The sequence below is a fragment of the Erpetoichthys calabaricus genome, chromosome 7 (genome assembly GCF_900747795.2).
Source record: "Erpetoichthys calabaricus chromosome 7, fErpCal1.3, whole genome shotgun sequence".
NCBI classification, from domain to species: domain Eukaryota; kingdom Metazoa; phylum Chordata; class Cladistia; order Polypteriformes; family Polypteridae; genus Erpetoichthys; species Erpetoichthys calabaricus.
Genome location: NC_041400.2, coordinates 20,751,551 through 20,779,400, shown reverse-complemented (window position 1 = coordinate 20,779,400; position 27,850 = coordinate 20,751,551). Strand labels below are relative to the sequence as shown.

At 40.7% G+C, this 27,850-nt stretch overlaps 1 protein-coding gene across 1 annotated transcript in view; it reads right to left on the bottom strand.

Moving 5' to 3' along the window:
- ugt8 (UDP glycosyltransferase 8) overlaps nucleotides 1–25,232 on the bottom strand; it is a 171,535-nt gene extending 146,303 nt beyond the window's left edge. Inside the window, exon 1 of the mRNA XM_028804994.2 lies at nucleotides 25,039–25,232. The gene's annotated coding sequence lies outside the window, so the exon portion shown is untranslated. The remainder of the gene's footprint in view (nucleotides 1–25,038) is intronic.
- Between the last annotated feature and the right edge of the window lie 2,618 nt (nucleotides 25,233–27,850).

The window sequence follows — 27,850 nt, the reverse complement described above, 5'->3', positions numbered from 1 at the left end:
AGAAGCAACAAAGAGGTCTCAATGCTAAGCTTGAGACTGTAAATGTGTTTATTGAAGATACAATGGACTGGGTTTGGAAAACATGTCAAGATAAAAGTCTCCCCAAGATGCCTTCCAATAAGGTTAATTGAAAAACCTTTAAACCAAATCAACGAGTACTGATTTTCTGATGATATCACTCCTGCCAACAGTATTTCTCAAGTTTCTGAAAAAACAAAAAGTCAAGTAAGTTTAACAGCCACCTCTGTTAGTATACTCCGGGCGCAGGAGGTGGAACACGCAGTACTGCTCGCTCGTGCTTTAGCTTTAAAAAGGCAGCAGGCTCTAGATTTGGAAGAAGCACAGCTAAAAGCTAAAAGAAATCAGCTAGCTTTAGAGGCAGCAATCGCAGAATCCAATGCAAAATTGAGAGCTCTTAAAGGACACAGTCTCATTCCAAGCAGCAAAATCCTTACAAGGTTCCTGAAAAGCCAAACAAGCAGAATGAATAGTCATATAGTGCAAGTAGCAGCAGTTCTTTGTATACTAATGAAAGCAAATACAAACCTTAACATAAAAATGTACTTCAGAGCTCACACTATCCATCCATCCATCCATTTTTCAACCCGCTGAATCCGAACACAGGGTCACGGGGTCTGCTGGAGCCAATCCCAGCCAACACAGGGCACAAGGCAGGAATCAATCCCGGGCAGGGTGCCAACCCACCGCAGGACACACACAAACACATCCACACACCAAGCACACACTATGGCCAATTTAGAATCACCAATCCACCTAACCTGCATGTCTTTGGACTGTGGGAGGAAACCGGAGCGCCCGGAGGAAACCCACGCAGACACGGGGAGAACATGCAAACTCCACGCAGGGAGGACCCGGGACGCGAACCCAGGTCCCCAGGTTACCCAACTGCGAGGCAGCAGCGCTACCCACTGCGTGAACTCACACTATGAAGAGCAAAATAAAGCACCTTTACCCTACAGAAAGGTCCCAGTATTTGAAGGTGACCCGATGGCCTATGCAAATGTTATTAGAGCATTTGACCATGCTGTGGTGGAGGTGATGGAGAACTCCCGAGATAAATTCAATTTCTTAATGCAATTTACTAAAAGTTCACCACATGAAATTATTAAAAGCTGCACATACCTGCCACTGAAGCAGCTTGAGGGCTACTATGGAAATCAGCTATAGCTAGCCGATGCATACCTAAACAAAGCAATGAAATGGCCGCAAGTAAATTCGGATGATGGAACAGGTCTGAGAGATTACGCAGCTTTTCCTTCTAGCTGTATAAACATTATACCCAACGTGAAGAACGGATATGAATTTGACAATGGCGCAAACATTAGCATTATACTCTCCAAGCTTTCCTACCCATTGAGAGGACAGTGGGAAAATATAGCTTGCAATATTGAGGAAAATGAAGACAGAGGCGCTCAACTCGCTGACAAAGCTGACTTTCTAGAACAACAGGCTACAAGATCCTTACATCCTTTGCATGGTAGAGCTTATCTAAACCATATTTCCAAGAAGGAAAAGGAAGAGACTGGGGGGAAATCACCCCTGAAAAGTAAACTGAGAAGAAGCAGTTTTGCTGCAGTTGCGGCTGAAAAGGGGACTCAAGACACCTCGGTCAAAAGGACAGAGATGGCAGTTTGTGGCATTCGGTAAGTCCTGTCTATTTTGCAATAAATGTAACACCTTTGTTGAATGCAGTAAGATCAAGAGACTACAAAATGAAAGTAGGCTTGACTTTTCGAAATCTAAATGTTTATGCTTTAAGTGCCTTAAACAAGGACAGTTTAGTAAAGACTGTATAGAAAAAGTTAAATGTCAAATATGTTCTCACATACATCCAGTCATCTCTCTCTCTCTCTCTCTTTATATATATATATATATATATATACACACACATAAATCCAGCTGTCTGTCTGTATGTCTGTCCGCTTTTCATGAGAGAACTACTTAACGGGTTTTTCTGTATAATTTGCTTGAATATTCCAGTTGATTTTGCGACCTCTCTCATTGCGCTAAGTATCAAAGCTCACTTGTGGTACCGATTTATTTGAGCAAATCTGAAAGAGATGCAGCTGGCTGAGGGGAGGTGGGGCAGGGCCATCCTCACTCACACGCCAGCCTCGGGACGTATCTTACATCTGCTTTGCTAGCAAATGAGAGAACTACTTAACGAATTTAGATTGGGGTTTTTTCTAGAATTTGCTTGAACATTCTGGTTGATTTTGCGATTTCTCTCATCGCGTTAAGAATCATAGTTCCCTTGCAGGAGCGATACATTCGTGCTAATCCAAGACAGAGGCTCTGGGCCGAGGGGAGGGGAAAGCGTGACATCAGGAGTGTGGAGCCGGGCAGGGTCCTCCTCGCTGTTCTGTTTTACTTCTATGCAGGCTGTGGGGGATGGCTAGTATTGCATATGAGTAGAGAAAATAAAGCCTCACCCACTATAAAAAGAGGACATTAAATCAGAAAAAAAAGAATATTTCTTGTTTGTATGTCTCTGTTGAATCAGAGACATGCACTGCTACCGGGGTCAGTAAAGAGTGTGTCTCAGTCAAAGTGAAAATGAGTGAAAGCTGTATAGAAACCTATGCCCTTATAGACTCTGCACAGAGAGCCTTCAAGAGCAGTCAAATCTTCCTGGAAGAAGAGATCCTGTTCATATCACTATGGTGGAAAGGAATAAGGTCAATGAACAGAAACTAGTAAAATGTTCTGTTCTATCAGAGTTACAGGTTTGTCAAGTTGAAGAAAATATTTTGTAAAATAATATTTTATGCAGTGAACTTTATCCCAGTGAGAAAAGACAACGTCCCAGGGCAAGAGGATAATGCAAGATGGTCTTACCTGAAAGATTAACCTGTAGGAACGATAATCTTAGCTTTCAGAAGTGATGACATTTAAGATGTTTTTATGGGTTGTGAAATAACAAAGCAGAAAAAAGAATCCATCAAAGTCAAAGGGGAAACAAAACTGACTCAGAAAGACATGGCAGTGTTGCAAAATGTGTAGCAGCTGTACAAAAAGCCGACCTTTGGCAATTGTTTCTCCTTTTGTTCAGCTAGGTGTCTTTACTAAAAGCCTTCATATTTCTAAGTTGAAAAATTGAAATTTAGTATGTCTGTATGGGTTTTAAACAAACAAACCCCAGTAAATGAGGATTAAAATCCAGTAGAGTACATGTTGGGTCAAAACTGACCCAAAAGACATGGTAAAGTTAAATTTTTAGAAGGTGTAAAAAATATATATATATATATTTTGTTACTCATTAATTGGTGGAAAATGTATAAAAAGTTGCAAAGTTTCATTCTGAAACTGTGCTTTTACTGACTTCATACACAATAATGGGTGAAATATGATATTGTAAGAGCTGTAAGGCTTCAGCGTGTGCCCATCAAGTTATAGAATATCTGTTTGAGGAATGGTGGCCATTTCACTGAAGTCATTATCAGTGTGACTTTACCTTTACGAGATCCACAGACATTTACAAAAGATTACATTTTCCTTCAGGAATACTGTGGAATCTTTCTTCCCTTCTTCCATTGCATTTAAAGGAATTAATTTTAGCCAGTCATTTTCCAACCTGCTATATCCTAACACAGGGTCACGGGGTTCCACTGGAGCCAATCCCAGCCAACACAGAGTGCAAGGCAGGAACAAACCCCGGGCAGGGTGCCAGCCCACCGCAGGGCACACCCACCCACACACCAAGCACACGCTAGAGCCAATTTAGGATCGCCAATCCTCCTAACCTGCATGTCTTTAGACTGTGGGAGGAAACCCACGCAGACACGGGGAGAACATGCAAACTCCACGCAGGGAGGACCTGGGAAGCGAACCTAGGTCTCCTTACTGCGAGGCAGCAGTGCTACCCCTGTGCCACCATGCCTCTCCAAAATAATTCAGAATGTTTTAAATTACACGAACTATTTAAAGCTGTTTTTATTGAAACACACTTTGTAAATCAGGTTTGCCAGAAGATTGCTTTGTCAGATTTATGATATTTGTTGTTGTGAGACTACACAGTGTATGGAGGAGACATTAGCTAATTAGTTACACTTATAAAGAGTAACGGACAAAATGGTTTAATTTAAATGTCACACCTGATGCTTTAATTATCCAAATCTTTTCTTGCTTTTTGGATTTTTCTTATCTTTAAGGCTGTCTTTGTGTAATCAAACTTGTAAATTTAAGTTTATAATTTTAGTCTTCCCTGTGTTTATTGTTTTGAAGCCTCTTCACTTAACTGATCAGACTTTACTGTTATTTGTGCCCGTGTGTTTATGCAGAATTAATCATTGAATTGTGCTGATTATAAGTGCAGAAATTAGTCGTTCCTGGAAATGGCGTTCGCCCCTATACCATTCAAATATGTGTTGTATGCACTTTAACTTTTAGTTGCTATGTTGATACACTATACAACATTACTTTGGTTTTAAAATCCCAATGAACAATACAAATGTAATGTTTACAGATTCATTTTCAAGAATTAAGTGTGTTGTTCTAGGAGTTTTCAAATAATATTGCATTACGGCGACAATGTTTTCTGATTGGTAGTATTCAGGTCATAAAATTATTTCTTCAAAATGTCACATATATTTGTCTGTTTCTTTTTTTGCCCGGTGCTGCACTGACATTGTGCACCAGAAGGCGTGAGCTTATTCAATATGAACAGAAGCACGCAGGTGGCCAGTTGTTTGAGTTATAACACGCTTGACTTGATGGTGATAAACGCACATGTACTGTACAACGCATGCATGGGGGCCACTGAGAAAAGAAGAGTGTTCTTTGCTCACCTTGCAGTGGAGCTTTGTTGTCGCTTCTTACAAGAAAAGGCGATGGATAAAGCAAAAGAGGATGCAACATCGACAAGTTTCTGTTCCAAGACCGCTGCTTCCCCAGCCCATTCAGTGTAATTATAACCACAGCACAGAGAGAAGTGTGTGCATTGCAACAGGTACACATGTCGTAAACGTAGAAAGGACGGCCCTTGGTTGTGTGTGAACTGTGTCGCAGTAGGGGGCGCTAGTGCTCCCTTGAACCCTCATGTACCACTCCAAACACCAGGTAAAACTCCAATTATTATTTATTTTATAATAATACTGTGCACAAAGCACCCTCCACTCCACACTACACATACAATAAATCAATAATCAAATCAATAAACCAATCCTCCTCTCTCAGAGGCGTTGCCACCCTTCCACCCAGCTCAGCTCACTCGTCTGGTGTTTCCCAGAGTCCTTTATACCCCCTGACCTGGAAGTGGTTCCAATCCTACAGTCCATGATTCCTTATCACTTCCAGGTCAAATTAAAAAGTCAATTTCTTCAACCCGGAACACGTCGTTCCTTCCTGTCATGTGATCATGACGCACTTCCGGGTTATAGGGCACGTATACGTCCTTGAGCCTCCCTACAGCAGCTCCCGGTGGCCCCTATGGTATCCAGCAGGGCTTCACATACAAACTAGAAGGTCCATAAGGCTCTGCTGGAATTTGGGGAACCTCCTAGCTGTTGGGAGAGCTCCACCTGGCAGCCTGGAGGTGTGGGCCGGAATATTTAGCCGGCCATCCATCACAACTGTTAACATTTGAATCTGATGATTGCCTATAGCATGGAACTGACCTCTCTGTACTATTCTTTCCTCTGCATGTCCTGGAGTACAAAAGAAGCAGCCCATGCACCCAAAAGTGGACACTGGCAAGATCGAAACAAACAAAAATGCCATCACAGATTACAAATGCAAGATGTTATGCGAATGACTATGAATAATATGAATAATGTTGCATCAGTGCCACAATGTTTTCCAAAATGTACTATACAGGTCATAAAATGAGTTATTCCAAATATCATATATACCTATGTCTCTGTTTTTTGTCAGTGCGGCTTTGACATCATGGACCATAAGGTGCATACTAACTCAACGTGAGCAGGAACACTCAATAAAACTGAATAAAAAAAAATTCAAGTGACAGTGAGATACAAAGAAGGCAGATTCACCAGCGTCTGTGTGTCAGCTTTTATCCCTCCAGATCAGAGAAATTTCCAGTTCGATTGTCTCAAAACACCACTCACATCTACAGTTATTCCTAGTTTCAGATAAAACGTAACCGCGTCAGATCTGGGGTGGGGGGGTGTTGTATCGTGATCCTGACTGAGAGAGTAAAAGTGAAAAAAAAAACGCTAATTTTTAGTAATATTTTTATTACTAAAACATGCTTCTGAAGGGGCGGCACAGTGGCACAGTGGGTAGCGCTGCTGCCTCGCAGTTGGGAGACCTGGGGACCTGGGTTCGCTTCCCAGGTCCTCCCTGCGTGGAGTTTGCATGTTCTCCCCGTGTCTGCGTGGGTTTCCTCCGGGTGCTCTGGTTTCCTCCTACAGTCCAAAGACATGCAGGTTAGGTGGATTGGCGATTCTAAATTGGCCCTAGTGTGTGCTTGGTGTGTGGGTGTGTTTGTGTGTGTCCTGCGGTGGGTTGGCATCCTGCCCGGGATTGGTTCCTGCCTTGTGCCCTGTGTTGGCTGGGATTGTCTCCAGCAGACCCCGTGACCCTGTGTTCGGATTCAGTGGGTTGGAAAATGGATAGATGTTTCTGTTTTAACGATGTGTTTACATAGATTGTTGTAGACACAGAACACACATCAAATTATTTCCACAATTCTGGGTAGCTCACTCCCAGATAATCAATCAAGGCAGGAACTGGGAGAATTTCTTGCACGTTCTGAGGTGGTGTAGCGGGGGGGGGGGGGGGGGGGGGGGGGGGGGCGGGGGGGGGAGGGGGGATGGTGTAGCAGGCTGCTTGGTGCTTGGGCTTATCGACACATTTACAAGACAAAAGACGCTGACGGAGAGGTGCGAAGGGATAAGAGTGTGCCTGATTTACGAGTTTTTTCGTTGGCTCTGGTAATTCTAGTGTTAAACGGAAGAGGGAGTGGGCAACATTTGTAAACTGAGAGGGGTTGTATTGTAGAAGTTTTTCCATGAATATAGAATATAAAAAAAAGTAAACACACATTACACAAAGAATTGCTGGGATGAACAATGCAAAACATAAGAAGGACTGGCAAACAAATGAGTGCTTATGCAAACTGAAGTAGTAATTTCAAAAAGCCCGAGTTCTGCACACAAATTACTTTTAAATATAAAATACACATTTTTAGGGAAAAGTGGAAGAAGATTTACAGTCTGTTTATCGTTTAAGAATCTATTTATTTGTTTATTGCAAATTCAAAAGCCTCTTGACAAGCCCATGGATCAGTGGTTAGCACGGCTGCCTAAGGAAGCCAGCACTGTGGGTTTAACGCATTGGGCTCAATCAACTGTTTGAGTGGGGTTTTCATCAGATTTTCTCCCCAAACCCTAAAGATGTGCATGTTGGATTAATTTGCTATTTTAATTTGTTACCATATCAGTGATAATGGGTGTATATGAATGTGCTCTGTGATTGGTTACAGACCTGGTCAGGATTGGCTTCTAGCCTCGTGTCTACTCTGCCATGCATAAACATAAATTGTAAAAATAAGGAACATATAATGGATGGATGGATGAATGTAATATATTTAAAAGAATGTTTAAGTGCTGCTACATTATTTTGTATGCCAATTATTTACTGTATGATTCACTGTGTGATCATCATGATACCCAAGGGCACCGTTATGCATGCCTGGGCCCAGGACACACCTGTCCTAATGGGCACACATTAGCCTCAAAACCATCTAGCAAAACTATGACAAACAAAATATCATCAAAGTGTACAGTATTTTGTAACATTTCCAACCCAATGCAAATCATTGTCAGTGTATATTTAGTAATACTACAAAAAACAATATCCTTTTAACATTGTGTAAAACAAATCTAGTGAATAACAAGTCCTATCTAACTGTACTAAATTCTAAGGAATCCACTTCTAGGCTCTGCGGTAGGCTGGCGCCCTGCCTGGGGTTTATTGTTTATTTCTGCCTTGCGCCCTGTGCTGGCTGGGATTCGCTCCAGCAGACCCCCCATGACCCTGTGTTAGGATATAGTGGGTTGGATGATGACTGACTTCCAGGCTTTCACACATAATAATCATTAATAATAACTGCAAAATTCACTTAATGCCTAAGCTCCCATTTGATGGAACAGGATCAAAACACTGTTCAGTTCTGGCACGTCACTGAGTTTATTAGTATAATATTCTGTTTGGGTGGAGTGACAAAGGTTAAGTTTCAATTCACATACGGTTTCACAAAATTGAAGCTAAATATATTAAAAAATGGCTGAATATTTCCACCTGATGACACATAATTATTGTGTTTTCTTCACAAAAAGACTCAGCATATGGAAAGTCGCTGCTCTCCCTTTACCTATCAACTGCCTCATCCGAGTGGAGGAAATGCACATCTCTAGTAATTTTTTTTGTTTGTTTCTAGTATAAATCTATATTTAAATGTTAAATGATAGGCAGTTGCACACAGAATTAATCATGAAAACACTTCCAAAAAGGAACTAAACACTGTTCTTCTTGTGGGAAGGCTGCAGATTTCACTGTGAATTCAATTTCCATCCATCCATCCATCCATTTTCCAACCCGCTGAATCTGAACACAGGGGCACGGGGGTCTGCTGGAGCCAATCCCAGCCAACACAGGGCACAAGGCAGGGAACCAATCCCGGGCAGGGTGTCAGCCCACCGCAGGACACACACAAACACACCCACACACCAAGCACACACTAGGGCCAATTTAGAATCACCAATCCACCTAACCTGCATGTCTTTGGACCGTGGGAGGAAACCGGAGCGCCCGGAGGAAACCCACGCAGACACGGGGAGAACATGCAAACTCCACGCAGGGAGGACCCGGGAAGCGAACCCAGGTCTCCTTACCGCGAGGCAGCAGCGTTACCACTGCACCACCGTGCCGCCTCTGAATTCAATTTCACTCAAATTATTTTGCTAATCTCTATGCACAACCCTGGCCATAGTGGCTGGTAACAATAAATAAATAAACACACTACAACACACTGAAGCTTCATTCCACGTATGGCATTTAGAAATTCAAGAGGTGTCTATTCGTCTCTAAAAGTGGCACAATAGATCTCCTTCAGATGATTCAGATGACACACCTAAGCTATTGTCAAATTATTGTTTTTTATTACTGATGTTGTCATTACAAAGAATTCATGCATAGAGACCGTCCTGCGCCACCCCATCAGCACTCAAATAATGTAGAATCTTCCTTGTAGTACAGTTTCACTGAATTTACCAGAATCATTGTTCTATCTAGCCATGCTTGAAGTTGGAATATTCCATGCACTTAGCCAATTCAAATTATTACCACAGATAAATTTGAATCTAAAGATTTTTCCTTTAAGATAAAAAAAATAAATTTTTTGTGTCCAGCACCAGACGTTTTTCATTTCTACAATATGAGTAACAGTATATGGTGTAAATTTGCCTAAATATATGAAAGATATAATACCAGTGAAGTTGACATTCAGATAGAAGTCTACTTTAAAGGCAGATCTTTTAGGTCATTTAATGAAGACATAACATTAAATATTACTTTACTCTTAGTTGTGCAGTTGAAGATTTTGAACTTTGAAAGAAAATCTTACGAGTTTTGAGTTCAGTCCCAAGCTTCAGCTTTTAATTTCTTAAATGTTTAGGCCATGTTTTGTGAACTTCTAAGCATTGTTTTGTCCATTTTCTGTATCAATATTAAAAAAAAATGGAATAGTTGGAGAACAGCACGGTGGTGCAGTATAGTGCTGCTGCTTGGTATCAAGGAAATCAGGGTGTGGATTCTTCATGCGCTCCCCGGGTCTGTGTGAGTTTGCTCCGGGTGTTCCAGTTTCCTTCCAAGTCCAAAGACATGTTGCTGGTTAGTTGGATTTGCAGTGCTATATTGGTCCTAGTGTAGTCTTGTGGTGATGGAATTAGAAGAAAGAATAAAATCAGACTGAGACATGTGTGCATAACTCCGTGCAAATAAAGAAATGTGCATTCTGGGCTCCATGACTGCCTTCTTTGAAGATAGAAGAAAGTTTTTGCCATAACAACATAAGCTGTGCGATCCTATGAACATTGCTTTGTAATTTGACAGTAAAAAGAAAACAGAAAAGTACCTTAACCTTGAATCAGACTTAAAATTAGTGCGTGTCACAGGTCAGTTCCAGCTTAAGCTCAGATACCTACAGTACCACAACACTCACCACCCCACGAAACACACAACTAATAAAACTAGCTAAGCTATAGCATGTGCTGGCTGTCAACATTCTTGTTAACTTGCACGAGCGGTGCTTAACCATTTCTCACACATAATTGTTACAATATTTTACATAAATTCTTGCTTATATTGAAAGATACTTAGATTTATATAGGGTTATTTTTTTTAGACATGTTGGTTTACCAAACATTATGATGGTGTCTGTAATACAGTGGTCTAGTCTAGTGGCACACAGCAACAAGAAAGTGGGCTCTACTTCCCACTCCAACTGACTTTTAGAAGTCCTTCATGTGTCTGTACAGACTTTACTGACGATGTTCAGAGCTTCCTCCCCCATCCAATAAGCTGTGCATGTTAGTTAACTGGTGACTGCTTGTGCACTAGTGTGCCCTTTGGATGGACTGGCACACCTTTAGTATTGGTTCCTTCCTTGTGGCCATTGCTGCCAGGACTCCTCATAGCCCTAAACCGGTCTAAGCAGGATACAAAAACAAAGAGATGGACTCAGAAAAATATATGAATGGAGAGATAAATTTTATGATATAAGAATGAAAAAAAGGTTTTCATTATACAATGAGCTTTTGTAGTGCAAGCTCTTCTCAAAATTTCAAAACATAATTTTATCACAAAACAGCCAAATTGTCATTAATGGTGAAAAAAGTCTAAATTAGTGTAATCCATCCTAATTCAGGGGGAGATCATAATATCTCATCCGCACAACTGGGAGTAGCTGTTCTAATAATCTGAACGAAAGATCGGCTGATGAAATTTAGTCAAAAAGCCAGTCCAAGTTCAATAATTTAAAAAGTCTACATTAGTGTAAGCCGCCCTAATTCAGGGTGTTCATAAAAAGTGCAATGAGGTAGAAGTACATAATAAACGAGAAGAGTGGCATCAGATATCTAAAATATTAAAATGTGTGCTTCAGTTTAAAATATCTAAATATGAAGTCCATAGATGGCTAGATACCTAGTAAATGATCATAAATAACATCATATTTATAATCACAGACCTTAAAATAGTCTTAAATGATATTCCACATGCTTATGTTTGAAACTGTCATTTTGAATCTTCAGCCTGTCACTCTTAAAGGGTTAGTAACAATGGTAAAGAATCAGTGTTAGTCTGTTACTTTCTAACCCACTTTGTCCTGAACAGGGTCGCGGTGGTCAGTTGGAGCCTATCCCATAATGCACAATGTAGGGAACAAACCCTGGACAGGGCGCCAGTCCATTGCAGGTCACAAATACACACATCCAAAATAGGTAATTGTTAAGAACACAAAATATTTCAATATGTGACTGGATTAGTGTACTCTATATACAGATGTTTCTTGATCTAATCTATATTCTGCATATAAAAGCCAAATACCACTGACTCACTCATCATGAAGTCCTGAAACATGAGGACTTGGGACTTGAAATTTGGAATGTAGGTTACCCTTGGCCCATAGGTGCTCGCTAAGAAACGGTTTTAAAAATTTTGTGGTCAAAGTGAAGAAACTAAAATTTCTTATGTTTTTTAAGACTGTTTGTATATCTTTCCGCTTTTCACATGAGAACTACTTAACAGATTTAGATCGGGGTTTTTTTCTATAATTTGCTTAAACATTCCGTTGATTTTTCAGCGTTCTCATCATGCTAAGTATCATATTTTGTTTCGCGGTACCGATTTATTAGTGCGAATACGAGAGAGACTCATCGGGCTGCAGGGACGGGGGTGGGATCCTCCTCACTCACACGTCTGCCTTGGGGCGTAACCTTAACTCTGCTTAGCTAGCGAACGAGAGAACTACTTAACGGATTTAAATCTTTTTTTTTTCTATAATTTGCTTGAACATTCCGGTTGATTTTGCAACTCCTCTCATTGCGCTAAGAATCATAGTTCGCTTGCAGGAGCGATATATTTGCACTAATCCGAAACAGAGGCTGCGGGTTGAGGGGAGGGAGAAGAGTGACGTCAGGAGTAGAGAGCTGGGCAGTGCTCTCCTCACTGTCCTGTTTCACTAATACATGGGTGAATGGCTAGTATAATATATCTCAGTATTCATATCTAATATAGATATACATGGTGTATATATCTGTTGTCACATGTGTGTGTGTGCAGGGGAGACAGTTTAAGGGCTCGGGTGATGGTAATTTCTACACCAATCCAGTAGGTGGCACTGTATGATAACATTCTCTCTTTTCTGCCTTCTGCAGACTGGAAGATTGACAGCTCTCCTTCACCAATGTCACTTCTGGCACAAGTCCACCTGGATCCGCCTCTTCCTGCTCAACTGCCACATGATTGGAAGATCCACCATCTTGTGCAGTCGCAATAGGACTCCAGTCTATGTTTGTGTTTTCACATGCTTTATTTTAAAAACAAAATATTTTTAATTATATGAGGTTTGCCCAAGGGTGCCCCAACACTTTGACTATCTGTATTATATTATTACTCTGTCTCTACAGTCATTTTGTTATGCAAACCTTCATGTCTTGCTATGTGTGAGGACAAACAGACTCCCATGAGACTTTTGGCTCCAGTTTACAACATGGTAGCAGACTTTGTATGTTATTCAAGAGTCAACGCTTGATCCCACTGTGAACAGGTGTACTGAAGGTACCTCTCCCAAAGAACAAGTCATTACCCCCAAATGAGCTCCAATAAGCCTCCACATTTGAGTAACATTTTGATATTTTGCACTTCCACGATATATCAGGGAGGAGTAGCCAAAAATGCTGCGTAGATGGAAACTTTATCACATATGGAAAACAGACAGTAGGCAAATATTCTAGATGTGGCTGAGGGATAAAAAAGCTTTTTTGGGGGGTAAGACAAAAAAAAAGGTGGAGGCTTATCATCAGCCAGGTCATTGGCATTACACCATCAACGGTAAGACTAGCCATCCCGTAATTCCACCTTTACAGCCATTAGTTTGTCACTCACTACCTTGGAGTAATACAAAGAGGACATAAGTCGCTCTCGAAACAGATAATGTTTTCCAGGGGATATTCATATTTTCCTTTATGTAACAAGTTATTCCAGACACCAACATTGTGGACACCAATTACTGCATATACGAGTATTAGGGGGTCTTCACTACTAATAATTCATCCATTTAATGTAACTTTATTGAGAAGCAGGCAAGCCAGCCCCACACACTGGAAAATTAAGTGATGCTAATCTGTCTAAAAGCACATCTTTGGATGGCAGAAGGAAACCAAACCACCTGGAGAAAACATCAATCAACACAAGTAGAATGTGAAAAAAAAAACGTCACAAAAGCAGCAGCAACCCAGGCTGGAATTAAACCAAGATGTACGAAATGTGATAGCACTGTCTGTGAATGTAATCCTTATTTAGGTGGTCCTTAATTTTACACAGAATGTTCTGCCGCAAATCCTTTCACTGTGCGCATTACAAACATAACACAAATAGTTACATGTTACAGTTATAATAATATCAGCTAGAGGTTCCGGCATTTCATAGTTTGTTATTAATTAATATAATGGAATCCAGGAATCCTACTCTTCATTCACCTCAGCAGATTACCAGAGGGAATTGGCAAGGTGTGACAGTTCTGATAAGATCTTGGGTGTGATACATTCACAAATTAATCCAAAAAACACCTTCAAATGCTATTGCATCACACTAATATGAAACAAGACTTACAGGAAATGCAGTACATATGTGCAGTGCCTAGCAAAAGTATTGATACCCTTGGAAGTTTTCACATTTCATTATTATCTCTTTCATTTGGTCTCTGAGAAGTTGTCTAAATGAAATACAGACATACAACACACAATAATGGATTGCATAAGTATTCAAGTCAGGATATAGTAGATGTAGCTTTGCCAGCCATGACAGCCTTGAGTCTGTCTGCACAGGTCTCTCCCTCTCATTAATGTTGCATACCTGGACACTGCCATTTATCTCCATTCTTCTTGGCAAAACTGTTCAAGCTCTATCCAGGTGAGTGAAGAGCCTTTGTCAAGTCCAGTGGACCCTGACTCGGCCCCTCTGGAATATATTAACATTGTTGTTTTTACGTCATGTCCATGTAGCTTTAGCCTAACACTTGGGGACATTGATTTGTTTTCCACCAAGACTTCTGTCAAGCTACAGGTCAGGTTTTCTTTTAGGGTTTCTCTATAATTTTGCTGCATTCATTTTACCATCAGAAGTCACCCAGGGCCTGCGGCAGAGAAACATTCTCACAGTGAAGCAAAGGGTGGTGGGGATGCCTTTCTGCAGCAGGCCCTGGAAAGCTTGTGAAGATAAACTGAATGCTTTGTTTTTCATAACGTGCAGTGTTTAGCTAATCCAAACATTTCGTTTAGTCCGGTAGCCAAAAATGTTCAATTTTTGTCTCATCAGACCATAGGATCTTCATCCAGCGGACCCAATTAGTTTTCTGGTAAACTCTAGTAGAGATGTCATTTGCTTTTATTTTTTTCGGTGCCACTCTTCCATAAGACTGTGGCTGATGAAGGTACACTTGTTTTCTGCACAATCTCCTTCAAAGTTCTCTGAGGTGTCTTGGTTGCTTCCCTCACTGGTCTTCCTCTTGCTTGATCCCTCATTTATTGTGGATGGCCTGTTCCAGGCAGATTTACAGCTGTGACATACTCTTTCCATGCCTTAATAACCGGTTAATAACCAACAGGTGCTTTTCAGTTATCTTCTCATGGAGTTGTTTGGGGAGTTCTTTCATCTTCATTGTGTAGGTTAGGCCACCATGATTTGCCAGAAGCTGGAACTTCTACATACAGGTTCATTTATTTCTGCAATCAATTGGGACACCTTAACTACAGACAGGTGATCTCCACTGAACTCTAGCTGCACCAATGAGGATTTACGTGTGTCATATTAAAGGGGGTTTCCTCCCACAGTCCAAAGACATGCAGATTAGGTGGATTGGCGTTTCTAAATTGGCCTTAGTGTGTGCTTGGTGTGTGGGTGTGTTTGTGTGTGTCCTGCGGTGGGTTGGCACCCTGCCCAGGATTGGTTCCTGCCTTGTGCCCTGTGTTGACTGGGATTGGCTCCAGCAGACCCCCGTGACCCTGTGTTCAGATTCAGCGAGTTGGAAAATGGATGGATGGATATTAAAGGGGCTAAACACTTATCCAATCATGTCATTTTGTGTTTTACAGTTGCAAATAATTTCGAACACATTGCAGAGATCTGTTTTCAGTTTGGCATTAAAGAGTTTTTCTATGTTGATCACTGTTTAAAAGCTGTTGTGATGTGAGATTTTACATATAACTTGATAGATATTTTGTATGTCTTTATTTGTAATTTAGGCAAAGCAATGTAATTTAGTGTTTAACCCCCTCTTAGGAATGGGTCTCTTTGAATTTTACGTCAGGATTTGGGGGATGTGTCTTAAACCAGTTTGGCGAGTGTTTCTTTGCTAAAGTCATTTCTACCCTCGCAATTAGACTAAGGTGTACTTTAACATATGGTTTGGGGGCAGGTGTTAAGATGTTCTATTCCCCCATTGGTCTGAGGTATGGCTGTTTGGAATTGACTTGTCTCATAGGCCTTTAAGTACCATGATGTCCTATTGGCTCTAGGGGTTAGACAGAACATCTATAAATGTACGTGTTTAACCTCACAATCTCTCTCTTGCTAATCTGTGATGATTTAGAAGTATCTCTCTCTTACCAACCAACATATGATGAAGAAGTTATCTCTCTCTTGCTAACCTGTGATGATGAAGACAACACAATGAAGAGCACAGTTTAGCATTTTGAACAGACATGTGGCTGAAAGCTGAGCACCAATGATACATTAACTAGAGACATTTAAGTAACTACAAGTCTGTGTGCCGCCTGAACTACATATCATCATTTAATCAGGTTGTATGGTTGCCAATATTCAAATATACTTTGCATTTTGTTATTATTTATGAATATTATCAATAATACATTATCTTATGTGTAACTTAACTTCTGCTTGTCTTTTTGCTACATCTAATTGCCTGAGGTTAAAGATATAGAAGGGAAAGTGGGGATAAGTTATATACAATAATACCTTATAAACAGTGGTAAATCTGTGAGATTAGGCATTCTAAGGCTACATATTAATAATACAATAGGGGAAAGTAGAGCAATATATATTACTCTACCAAGACAAAACAAAAGCCAAATTAAATCCACTGTGATTTAATGTTGTATTACAATAAAATGTGAAAATTTCTAAAGGGAGTGAACACTGTTTACTGACACTGGATGTACAAGAACTAGTTATTCTCATACATGCCCAAGAAAACCATACTAATTACACTATAATTACAATTATTATGTGTGTTCAGATTATCAGCTAATGTATGATGAATCACATAATTATCTGTTCATATAATTATGGTTCTTATTGCCCCATCAAAATAGCATAATTCTGCTCAAACAGCTCAAAAGCACTGTACAGAAAAGTTACTATAACTTAGAAAAAGGAGCACAGTTAACAGGTGCCAACAAAGCAAACATGTCAGTCATATTCTAAGGGACTGGAGGGCTGTAGTGGCTGCAGGTTTTCATTCTAACCATCTTCTTAATTAGTGAACAGTTTTTGCTGCTAATTAACTTCTTTTGCTTTAGTTTTAATTAACTTGACTCACACCTGTTAGTTGTTTCTTTTCCCTTAATTAGCAGTGAAACAATAATGAGACACAAAACAAGCCGCCACATGACCAGTTCACCTGTGCCCAGCACATAATATCTGAATATAAAGTAAAGTGAAGGTCTCAGTAAGGCTGAACTCACAGCTCACCAAAACATTTTGACGGTTTCCTTAGAAAAAATAGAAAGTCAACAGCTTCGGAAATGTCTGCTATGGCAGAATGAGAGCAGCAACAAGCCATGGACTTGAAGAACGGGCTTAATTAACGGCAAAAATTGGTTTCTCATTAAGGAACTGGTTGGAGTGAAATTGGTTTTACTTTGAAGACCCAATCAATTATTAAAATGAAAGGAAAAGAAGTTAATTAGCACTGATTCACTGCGATTATCACTGGTCACTGATTAGGAAAACTGTTAGAATGAAAACCTGCACCCACTGCAACCCCCTAGGACTGAGGTTTGACATCCCTGTAAGGGAAATTAACTAACAAACATAATCATTTTTAAGATATGCATAAATGTTTTCTGTGGTGGAAAGAAACATTTCAATTGGAGACAGAGAAACACAATACAATGGAATGAAACTGACCAGGATAGGAGCTTCAAAGACTAGAATAGTTAGTAAGCAGAGTGATTTGATAAGGTTGTAAGTGTAGTATTGTTGAAGGAATAAAAACAATTATTACAATGAAATATATATATATATATATATATATATATATATATATATATATACACACAGTATATATATATATTGTGGTGCACGGCTGGGACCCATGCCCGGCTGGGACGCCCCTTCAACACTTGAACCGGGAGAGTAGCCATGGGATGCATGCTATGTCCCCCAGAGCACTTGGTGGCAGCCCCCCTGGGTTGCATTGGGGCCTGTTTTATGGAACACCGGAGCTCATCCTGTTTGGGCTCTGTGGCCACCACCAGGGGGAGCTGCAAGGCTTCCTGAGCCCGTGTGGGCAGCAACGCAGCCACACCCAGAAGTGCAGCCTAATTTAGGTTAATTACCACCTAAAGCACTTCCGGGTGGGCTATAAAAGGAGCCTGCAGCCACTACTAAGGGCACCAGAGTCGGTAGGAGGAGGATGATGAAGCTGCCCTGGGAGGAGTGGAGGAAGAGAAGGGTGTGATTTACTTTTGTGTGTTTTTGGACTGTGTTAGGGTCAGTGGGACACGAGGGAACAAAAAATAAAACTTTTTGTTTATTTTGCCCGTGCCTCTGGTGTCAGTCTATGTCGGGTCGGCGCCAATATAGCACCTTATCATAATATTATATATATATATATATATATATATATCCTCTTTAATAAAATCCCTGTGTGCGTCCATGTGTCCGTGTGTGTGTCTTCTGATGAAGTGCGCCTGCGTGGGGCACGGTGTGATGCTTCAAAGGCCGCCTGATGCGTCACACAATGCCGAGAGGGCGGAACCTATAAAATATTGCGCGGCCGATCCATTCGGATTTCGATAAATGAGGTAAGACCTAAAACATAACACACGAAAAATTCTGCGCTTACACCCATTGCTACTGGGTTGGCTCTGATCCCTCAAATGAAATATGAGGAATTATTTGTTATGCCTGTTGCTATTTATTACAACTTCCAAGAAAATCTTCCTTTCCTTTAATAGGGGTACAGCTATGAAATAATTCCAAAAGTCTTGATAAAACTATAGTAATAACTGGAAAACAACTGTTCCTTTAACTTTGTAATACAGCACTGGGAACAGGACTTGACATGGACAATATCACACAATTAGTGGAAAGCCATATTACTTACAATTGATAAAATGTATACTGAGACCATTTAGATTCTCTAAAGTTACACGGTTAGCCCCACACTTAGCATCAGCTCAGTGGCATGCCCTGAGGGACACCATACTTTCCCTGAGAGGATGAACAAAGTATTTATCTATCTATTCATTTCAGAAGTGTTCCCTATTGGCACTCTGTTGGACAAGTACTTTTATTCTGTTTTTGGATCATATCACAGTAGATCTGCATCCTCATATAGTTCTCTAGTGAGTTCTTGTAAGCTCATTAAGAAGAAGAGGCCGATAAAAGACACCATAATATGCAACAGGAACCCTGCCACTTGACTGCCGTTGACACCTCCACTGGTTCTGATTCCAATCTCTTGCCTTGACCACCAAGTCCCTATGTAGTTGAGCTCTCCTGTTTATCTTTGGCCACTAAATTTGTCCCTCCAAAAAGGTTTTTATCCAGCTTTAGCCTTCTGGCTAACTGTGCGGCCATTCTCAACACAGATATGCTTCAAAAGCCTAAATACCATTCAAGCAGCCAACAGTTCAGACATGTGTTGCAGATATTCATAAAGCACCACCACAAACAACAACAATTTATTGGTTTTATAGCTTATAGTCACACATGAAATGCCTCAATGGGCTTTAACAGGCCCTGTCTTTTGACAGTCCCCCCGCCCCAACTTTGACAAAAAAAAAAACTTAGGAGAATAAAATGGAAGGAATCTTGAGAAAGGCAATTCAGAGGGAGTCCCCTTATCAGGCATGTTGGGTGTGCAGTGGGTGTCAAAAAAGGGGTAAACACAACACACAAAACAGGACCCAAGTAATTCTCTTCACAGAGCTCGATGGCCAATGTATGATAGACACCTCAGAAATACAATACAAGAGTACAAATGACTACAGGACATCTTTAGCTATTGAATGCTTGTCTGCTTTATTGGTATCTTCACCTTGTTCTAAACGAATCAACTCTCAACTAACTACTGTATATACTCACGTATAAATTGGGTCTTGAAACCCAAAAAATCAATCATAAAATCAGACCCCGACTTATACACCCGTTCAAAAATGCGACACTTAATTTTTTTTTTTACATCTTCTTGCCTCCTCCAATCTCACAGCAGTTTCTCAGATGCATCGAATTTTGTTGCAGCAGTGCAATTACCAATTTCTTTTGCCACTTAAATGACATTTAATTTAAAACCTGCTTCATATTTTCTTCTGATCGAACGCTCCATCGTAGATAAGGGATGCTCTTATGATAAAGGTGTATGAGGGTGTCAGATACAAAAAACACTAACGTTGCTTCAGAATAGTGCGGGTATTACCGTGTGGTCACGTAGGCACAATACATAGAAAAAAAGGCTGTGTGCTCTGTGGTTACTCTCTCAGGTGGGCATTAGCGTATCATAATCCCTTGGACCAACAGCGTGAGTTTTCCGCATTCGACTTATACGACCGACATTATAAAATACCAGAAATTATACAGTAAAATCAAGTCCCGACTTATCCACGGGAGAACTTATCTGAGAGTATATACGGTATATTTTTGTAATATTGCTAATTTATACTTATAAACAAAATGATCTGTAGTGAAATTCAATGTTTCGCTTCACAAAATAAATTGCATTTTGCTAAAAGTAAAATTTGTGTCATTAACACTGACTAGAAGAAAGACATTTACTTCCTGTCTGGAAGCATTTATACGCATTAGTTTCGCGTGTCTATGCATGTCATTTAGCATTTAAGGAAGGATCTTTAATGAAAAAAATAAATGATTACCAGACTCATTTCCTGTCACGTTGTGTGCCAAATGTGTTCTGGTAGTACAATACCATCCATCCATCATCCAACCCGCTATATCCTAACTACAGGGGTCTGCTGGAGCCAATCTCAGCCAACACAGGGCACAAGGCAGGAAACAAACCCCGGGCAGGGTGCCAGCCCACCACAGGGTGCGCACACACACACCAAGCACACACACTAGGGACAATTTAGAATTGCCAATGCACCTAACTGGCATGTCTTTGGACTGTGGGAGGAAACCGGAGTACCCGGAAGGAAACTCATACAGACACGGGGAGAACATGCAAACTCCATGCAGGAAGGACCCAGGAAGCGAACCCGAGCTTACTAACTGAGAGGCAGCAGGGCTACCCACTGCGCCACCATGCCGCCTAGTACAATACCCACTTTGTTAATTATGCTGACAATCTGCAGTCCATCACACTAAGCGGTAACAGATCAAGAGACCCTGACATAGCCTGTGTTAAAGTATGCAGCAAGAGTCCTCTTACAATTATGAACCCATTGGTATTTCACAAATTTGTCATCACCTATTCAAGATTATTTCTGGAAACTGTTACAGGTTTAACGAAAAGGTTCTTTCCAGGAACCTTCACTACATTTACATGTGACAACACAACACTTAAGGAGAGTAACCCTGTTAAGACAGAGGCCTGGTTTCTTAAAAATCTGCATTTGCTTGCGCTTGTAATCTTCAGAAGTCTTCCTTGGCAAAACAATCTGACGTTATTAAAAAAAGAAAAAAAGAATTAAATCACTGGCCACCACGAATCTGAAAACATGCATGAAGCCCATAATAATTTTCTTGTTTTTTTAAATATGTTTAGTCCTTCACATAACATTCATTTCCCTTTGATGCCCTCTACCCAAGTCTCTGAAGATTTGACATACGAACACTGGCCGCTGCATCACTCGATTACACGGTTTCAACGTATTTATTAGCAAATAGCTGTATTAAAACTAAACAAACAATTATTAATAGGTTTTGATTACCAGATTGCATGCAGCACACTCTTTTCTGTTTGGTGGTGCGACTGAGCCCTGCAGAGGACCAGTATATCTGCATGTATGCGTCGTGTTTACACCCAGTGCTTCTATAATAATATTAATGTAAGTATTTTTACTTCAATAAAGTATGTATAGGTTACTTATTTCTTAAAAAAAATTAATCTGCCTATTTAGCACACTTTTAATGCATTCCCCTACTGCCCTCCAGATTGTGCTGCTGAGTTTAGCATTGTACATTCATCTCATCAATATAAATTTACCAATTTCTGAAATACTGAGACAGATTTTTTTTTGTTTTGTTCTTTATTTCGCCTTATACAATTTCTTGTATTAGGAATTTGGTAGTTTTTGCATACCCCTTGGGGTCAGAGCGCAGGGTCAGCCATTGTACAGCACCCCTGGAGCAATTACAGGTTAAGGGCCTTGCTCAAGGGCCCAGCAGAGCAGTGGCCTTTTGGCAGTGACGGGGATTCGAACCGGCAACCTTCTGGATACCAGCACAGATCCTTAGCCTCAGAGCCACCACTCCGCCCCAGATTATTTCAGCATTTCCCAGCCTTGGGATCATGAGCCCAAGTGCGGTCACTGGATATGCTATTTAGGTTGCGAGAAAATATTTAAATACAGAAAAACAAAACTTTTAACAATATATTGAACAGAATGTGAATATCAATATTTCAAACAGCTGGGGTGGCATAAAACCAAAAAAGCTTGGGAACCATTGGATCATTTCAACCCATGGGAAAAAAGCCAAGCAAAATGACACCTTTTATTGGCTAACTAAAAAGGTTAGAATATGCAAGCTTTCGAGGCAACTCAGGCCCCTTCTTCAGGCAAGATGTAATTAAGATGTGATTACATCTTGCCTGAAGAAGGGGCCTGAGTTGCCTCGAAAGCTTGCATATTCTAATCTTTTTAGTTAGCCAATAAAAGGTGTCATTTTGCTTGCCTTTTCTCATTCATAATGGCTAACACGGTACAACACCCTAGTACTATAAACCCATGGGAAAGAAATAAAGTGGTTGTCCTAGCATTTGCCTCAGGAAGTTGATCTTCGTGGACGGTTCTACCATTATGGCTGCTGAAAGTGTGTGCAAAGCTAAGCAGGTGAACAGAGTGCAGCGGACACGTGCAGATTTCAAAATCTTGAACCGTATACCAGATGAGGGTTTACATGGCCAAATAACCGGGTTATTCGTAGAGAAATCTATGTCGGCTAACTGGGTTTCTCTAAAAGGAATAAGGGTTAACCTGGCAGCTTAATTTGAATATTATTAAATCACGTGTAAATACACTAAATGAAGGACCATTTTGGCACCTATAATTTTAAGAGCGTAGTTAGAGTTTACCAAACAAATATAGTAAAATGTTTTTCAAACTGGCCTTAGATTGACCTGTCCTGTATAATAAATCCCAATCTGCTCTACAAGAAGTTTCAACTATTACACATTTTGTTTTATCATTCTGTTTCTTGTTCATAATACGCATAAATGTGTATATATGCAACAACAGAAACATCTCACATACTCCAAATCACCTCAACTGGACTAGTTTTATCTCCTAAAGGAGTCACAATGACCTAGCCATGACTTCTCAGATTTATAGACCTCAGAGGCTCAAAGTGACGACCATCTCAATAAATTACATTTACTCAAAGTAGTCCCAGCAGATGGCAGTACATAGAAAAAGTGGCAAACAGTCCAAAAATAAGGAACCCCGTCGTTCAATGCATTCATTCATTCATTCATTCATTCATTCATTCATTCATTTACACATTCATTCATTATCTGATCCTGCATTGTTCAGCCTGAAGCAAGTCCCAGGTGTAATTAGCAGGACGTTCACACCCACTCGGGGACAACGGAGACCAGCAGATCAGTAGGATTACACCTGGACCCTATCAGAGTTCCCAATCTGAAGAATGTGATGAGCAGTAGTGGTTGTTGTTCTTTAAGTTGTCGTCATCTTTCACAAACGACTCCAGTTGAGACTAACAACACGAACTGGTGCCAAAACGTTCATGGACCAACAACCTTTCTACTGCAGCCGGCTTCCTTCTTCGATTCAACTGTACTCAAACCGCTATACCCGCCATCGGCACTTAATGTTTTATAATGTCCAGACCTCGTGGAGAACAAAAGAATTACACATGAGAAACAAACCAACGTGCCGTAAATTACATCCAAAACAGTACCCACCCTGCCCTCAAGCTTGTCCGAATTCTTAAAATTTTAAAGCTTGCGCCGAGTCAGATTAACGGTCAGCCTTAAGGATAATTGATGGTATGCAGTAAAAGAAGATGCAGAGGGCAGAAAGATATGGAAGATGATGGTCCGCTGTGGCAACCCCAAACGGGAGCAGCCGAAAGAAGAAGAAGAAGTAAAAGATTGGTCAGCCGGTCGGTGGTTTGCCTTTGAACCCGGTAAATAAATAAATAAATTTCCCGCTCAGGGCATTCATTTTCATAAACCTAACTTCATATGGCAAGACTGTCAAACATCGAAGCACCTATTCCGGCCTGGCCAGAACGCCATTTCATGCTATCACGCAAGGTGGTGCTGACTATGTGGAGTCTATCAGCCCACAAAATGCACAAAGAAGTAGCAGAGTTTCATTCAGTCTTTACTGTGTATAGTGTTTTTCTCAGTTAAAATGTTGTCAAAGACCCACCCAAGAATTCAAATACACGATTAAACAAAATAAAAGTATCGGAGATATGTCTGCTCTAGTAAATTATCGCTCCGTTTTCTGAACCAGAATACGCGAATACACCATTAAAGAGAACCAGAGGACTTGAGCGTAAGGAAGTTGGGATGCCAGGAAAAAAAAAGTCTGAGAGGATCATCCAGGAAAACAAGCAATAAGTATTTACATTAAAGGAATACAACAATAGACATTCGATTTTTTTAACATATCCATTTGCACATTAAGCTACTGTATCGTAGTACGAGTTTTTATTGCGCCACCACCGAAACGGACAGCTGCAACTGACAATACTGCGCCCCGATCAGGCGATAACTTTATTTACATACTCTCGCACCCCTTCTAACAAAATTGAACTACAAGAGATTCTTGCACAGCTTGGAGAATAAACGGCTTTTGAATTAATCGCGAGTTTCGTCAGACATGATTTTGGCGAAAGGATTGTAACAGAACAAGTAGCGAGTGATGACACAACCACTGAGTAACTTCTGAAATAAATGGCACAGAATAAGGACACAAGGCGACAAGCACGTTTAACTTCTTTACTCGTTGTTAGAAAAAAGAAGGGGGAAACTGCCAGCGATTTGCCTGACATTATCTTTTGAAAAATCTTCAAATAGCCGTTGTGTCTCATTACCAGTCACATACGTATTTCTCCGTAGTCAAGGTTACTTTTTCATAAGGGGTGTGGGTGGGATCTAGATGCTCGGTTCCACTTTGATCATACCTCAAGTTAATGTTCACAAATTAGACAATGTGATCCAGTCAAATCGACACGCAAATTTTAAGTCGTTCAGCACCTGTCATTGCCGTGGCAGATGAGCTGCTGGGCTTTCTCGCATATGACCGCGAGTCGGCTCGCACTCTTTGTCACCTGGCCAGCACTCCCCTACGCCGCACGAATTCCGAACACCTTTCTTACCGTGATCGGTGCCTTTCCTGGCGACGTTCTTCTGAAGCCTGCTGCTGGTATAATTAAATCCTCGGGTACTGTTAAGTGTCCAGGCAGCCACACTCCCCCCAACACCTTAGCCTTCTGCAAAGTGTAAATTGCTTCGGGAAGCCAGGGGTGCAGCCTTGGATTAAAGACAGGGGGCGGGGCTTAGAGGATCCAATGCAGACCTTCACTTTTAGCAATGAGGGTGTGGTGTGTCAGTCAGGTCGTCCAGAAACGCATCAGTGTCAATAAGTGGCTGTGGAGGCGACTCGTTTACTCTGACTGGACATAGAAACGTATCGCATATATTTCGAATGTATGGACTGGAATAAGAGAATACGCTAATTTCTGCAGGAAGCAGATAAACACTTAAAAAGGCAACTTGAAACATACTTAATATTATATTCAACTTATTTTTATTAAAGTGGCAATAACTGTATATTTCTATAGCACATTTTCATAACGTGCTTCAAAAGATGATAAAGAAAATATTATAAGTAAAAAGATAAATATATTAAAAATAAGCAGGTACATGCTCCTTCAGAAAGTTTTGCACATTTTACTATTTTATAGCTTATGCTTAAATCGTTTTGAATTCATTTTTCCCTCACTAAATAACACTCAATAACCCAGAATGACAAAGTGAAAACAAGGTTTTAGGATTTTTTTTTAATTATTAAAAATAAAAAAGTCAAATCTCAGATTGACACAAGTATTCAGACCCATTGCTATGACACTTGAAGTTTGACGCTCAGGTGCATCTCATTCTATTGATCATCACTGAGATGGTTCTTTGTTTGGAGTCCAGCTGGGGTCAGTTCAGGTGATTGCATTGCACATGATTAGAAAAGGCATACGCTTGTCTACAGAAGGTCCTACATCTAGAGGAGCAAAAACCAAGCTGTGAGGTTGAAGGAATTGCCTTCAGAGCTTAGAGACAGGATTGTATCGAGGCACAGATCTAAGGAAGGCAACAACAACAAAAAAATCCAGCATTATTGAAGGTTTCCAAGAGCATAGCAGCATCCATAATTCTTAAAGAGAAGAAGTTTGGGACTACCACGATTGTTCCTAGAGATGGCTTCCTGGCCAATGTGAGCAATCGTGGTAGAAAGGGCTTGGTAAGAGAAGTGACCAAGAACCTGGTGTTCACTCTGGATGAGTTCATCAAAGCCTGTTTGGAGACTGGAGAAACTTCCAGAAGGACAACTACCACAGCAACACTGCACTAATCTGGACTTTATGGCAGAGTGGGCAGATGACACATGAAAGCCAGCTTGGAGTTTGCAAAAAGATGCAAAAAAAAAAGGATTCTCACACTATGAGAAACAAGATTCTCTGGACAGATGAAACCAAGACTGGAAGCCTGGCTTCAATTCTATGTCTTGAAGAAACAAGGTACCACTCATCATCTGCATAATACCATTCCAAAGGTGAAGCTTGGTTGTGGAAGCATCATTCTCTGGGGTTGTGTTTCTATGGTAGGTGTAAGAGACAATTTTAGAAAGTTAAAGTTTTGAGGTTTCGATTCCCGGGTCCTCCCTGCGTGGAGTTTGCATGTTCTCCCCGTGTCTGCGTGGGTTTCCTCCGGGCTCTCCGGTTTCCTCCCACAGTCCAAAGACATGCTGGTTAGGTGGATTGGCGATTCTAAATTGGCCCTAGTGTGTGCTTGGTGTGTGGGTGTGTTTGTGTGTGTCCTGCGGTGGGTTGGCACCCTGCCCGGGATTGTTTCCTGCCTTGTGCCCTGTGTTGGCTGGGATTGGCTCCAGCAGACCCCCGTGACCCTGTGTTCGGATTCAGCGGGTTGGAAAATGGATGGATGGATGAAGTTTTGAGGTAAACTCATATTAATGTTTGCTTAATTTGAATAGAATATAAATCTCTTCCATAGTCATAGACAATGGTATAGTCTTTTCCCCCTATAAGTTAGTAAGAGATAGAACCTTCTTACTATAATTGAGAAACAGTGTAATAATAGTTTTCAGTTGTGTTTAGAACAGGTCCCAGTAAGCAGGGACTTGAAAGACCCATTTTCAATTCAGAAATGGGATAAGCATACGGTTTTCTGAATGTTTTGAAATGGTTCAGAAATGTTAAGTAAATAGTAACGATTTGAGATGTAACAAGATTTAAGCTTTGAACAGAACTTTTCTTAATAAGAATTTTCCTTTTTTTGCTATGTTAATTTTGTTTTTTTGTGTGAACTGTTTTACTTTGAATTTTAACTAAACTTTTAAAAATGAAGATATTTTGTCTGTGGAATCATTCTACTCGTCAGGCTTTTGTTGAATCCCATTTTTTTTAAGTTAGAGCTGCTGAACTTTGGTAACTTTGGAAAAACGCAGCTACATTTTCGTCAGAAAACTGTATGCCTATCCCATCTCTGAGTTGAAAATGGGTCTTTCAGTAGGGACTGGGAAACTAGACAGGGTTAAGGGAAGGATGAATGGAGCAAAGTACAAGATATCCTTAATGAAAACCTGCTCCAGAGTGCTTTGGACATCACACTTGGTCGAACGTTCACCTTCCAACTGGACAATGACCCTAAGCACAAGGCAAAAACAACACAGGAGACAGTTAGGGACCATTCTGGGAATGTCCTTGAGTTGCTCAGCCAAAGTCCAGACTTGAACCCAATCAAACATCTCTGGAGAGACCCGAAAAGGACTCCATTCAACCTGACAGGGCTGAAGAGGATCTATAGAGAAGAATGGCAGAAAAATCCCTAAATCCAAGTGTGCAAAGCTTGTTGCATCAAACCCAAGAGGACTCCAGGCTGGAATTGCTGCCAAAGAGG